Genomic DNA, 2,449 nt, shown 5'->3' with positions numbered 1-2,449 from the left:
TGATTGCTCAGAAAGGGGGTGAAGGTGAGTATGTCAAGGATTCCAACTTGAATGCCATCTTTCCCTTTATGATGTGCGTAATTAAAATGCAAATTATCTCAGTTCCCCTATAACGCAAAGGTTGTGTGTGTTCTTGAAAAATATCCTGGGCACACACACACAGACATGTTCTTCAATAATGTGGCCAGTCACATAATATGATGACAGAAAAAACACCAGATTCCTCATTGTTTTTGGATTTGTTATTGAGCTCTGTAAATCGGTGCACATCTTATGCAAGTCGCCTCCTAGTAGTTTATGACCCTGAGTAAATTACTTTACCTCTCTGCCCCTCAGTATCCCCATCTGTAAAGCATCCAATACAATTCATTTCATAAGGGTGCTGTGAGAGTAATTTTTAGCGTTTAAAAGGCTCAGCTGGAAAGAGCAAGGAGAAAAATATTGCGGCTCAAAGAAAAAAGAACACAAAGGTGAAGAAAGAGAAATAATTTACTGTAAAGAAGTTCATACCTGGTACTTACTAAATTAAATGTCATTTTGGCAGCATCACCCTGCAAACTGCTTCCATTCAAGGTAGAGAATTTATAAAATATATAAGTGGAGGGCAAGCCAATGAGATGCATGTGATAAAACACAAGACCAAGAGTGACACAACCCCAGGAAGGGAGATGCCTCAAGGGCAGGACAGTATTGAGTGTCTTCAAATAGGAACCAGATTCCCTAGGAGGATAGATTGAAATAATCAGGACTTTGGTCTGGAAAGGCAGAGGCTGAGAAGGGATATAACTGAAGCTTAGTACCAGGATTAGAACTCAGCAATTCCATCATCATCATCATTATAAAATCACTAAAGTGTTTGGTGAGTGTGAAAATGTCTTCCCACATGACTAGAATCAGAAGGCAACCATTCAAGGTGGTACATTCAAAACAAGAAGAATGCATTTCTTCACCTAAAGGTTGGTAAGTGTATGGGCTTCCTTACCACAGGAAGCTCTGAAGGTAGAAAATTGAAATAGTTTTAAGAAGGGGTTGGTTGAAACGGGAATGATGGGTGAGCCTCAGTCCTATAGACTTCAGAACCAAAAATGTTATGTGAAGGAATTATCACACTAGTGCTTTTCACCTTGCCACTTGCCTGGTGTGTTCCTCTGGTGATGCTAGATATACATGATGATGACGATATTTGTTAAGCACTTACTATGTGCCAAGCACTGTTCTAAGCACTGGGGGAGATACAAGGTTATCAGGTTGCCCCACTCATAGTCTTAGTCCCCATTTTACAGATGAGGTAACTGAGGCACAGAGAAGTTCAGTGACTTGCCCAAAGTCACACAGCTGACAAGAGGCAGAGCTGGGATTCGAACCCACAACCTCTGACTCCCAAGCCCATGCTCTTTCCACTAAGCCACATTGTTTACTTTGGTTATCAGTAAAGACAATCACACTGTTCCTTCAAGCAGAGACTATTTTAAACACTGGAGAGACCATTTGTCTGATGCAGAATGACACTGTCTATGTTCTTATCAATCAGTGATATTTATTGAGCACTTACTGTGTGCAGAAGAACTGTACTAAACCCTCGGGAGAATGTAATACAACCGAGTTGGTAGACATGCTCCCTGCCCACTAGGAGTTCACAGTCTAGAGTGGGGAAGCAGACGTTAATAAAATTAATTCCTGATATGTGCATAAGTGTCATCTCTGTACATCAATCTGTGACCCTTTGGAAACTTGATATTCACCCACCCCCACAGCACTTATGTACATATCTTTAAATTATACAGTATAAATCATTTATTCATATTAATGTCTGTCTCCCTCTCTAGACTGTAAGCTCATACGAGCAGGGAACATGTCTGCTAATTCTGTTGAATTGTACTCTTTCATGAGCTTTGTGCTCTGAGTAAGCACTCAAGACTGTGAGCTCGTTGTGGGCAGGGAATGTGTCTGTTGTATTGTACTCTCTCAAGTGCATAGTACAGTGCTTTGCACACAGTAAGTGTGCAATAAAAATGAGTGAATAAATGAATGAATAGGATTGACTGACTGATAAGTGCTGTGGAGCTGAGGGTGGGATGAATATCAAGTGCTAAAAGGGTACAGATACAAGTGCATAGGTGATGCAGAAGAGAGAGAGGGAGTAGGAGAAAAGAGGGCTTAATCATGGAGGCCTTCTTGGAGGAGATGTGATTTTTATGCTCTCATAAAAACTACTTAAGGTGATCCAAACAGGGCTTTTTTGACTATGTGATGGAATATTTCTGCATATCTCCCAGTTGATCTCGCAAATGGTCTGATTGGCAGCTGCTGCCCGGGGGTTCTGGGTAGTCCATTCTGCTGCCAGCCTTCCTGGACCATGGAAACTATCCTGAGGCCTCTGCCCAGGCCCACATAATTCCATGAGCATGCACATTTGCTTTGTCTGCATGCCACTATCCCCCAGATGTTT

The sequence above is a fragment of the Ornithorhynchus anatinus genome, chromosome X5 (genome assembly GCF_004115215.2).
Source record: "Ornithorhynchus anatinus isolate Pmale09 chromosome X5, mOrnAna1.pri.v4, whole genome shotgun sequence".
NCBI classification, from domain to species: domain Eukaryota; kingdom Metazoa; phylum Chordata; class Mammalia; order Monotremata; family Ornithorhynchidae; genus Ornithorhynchus; species Ornithorhynchus anatinus.
This window is presented reverse-complemented; position numbering follows the sequence as displayed.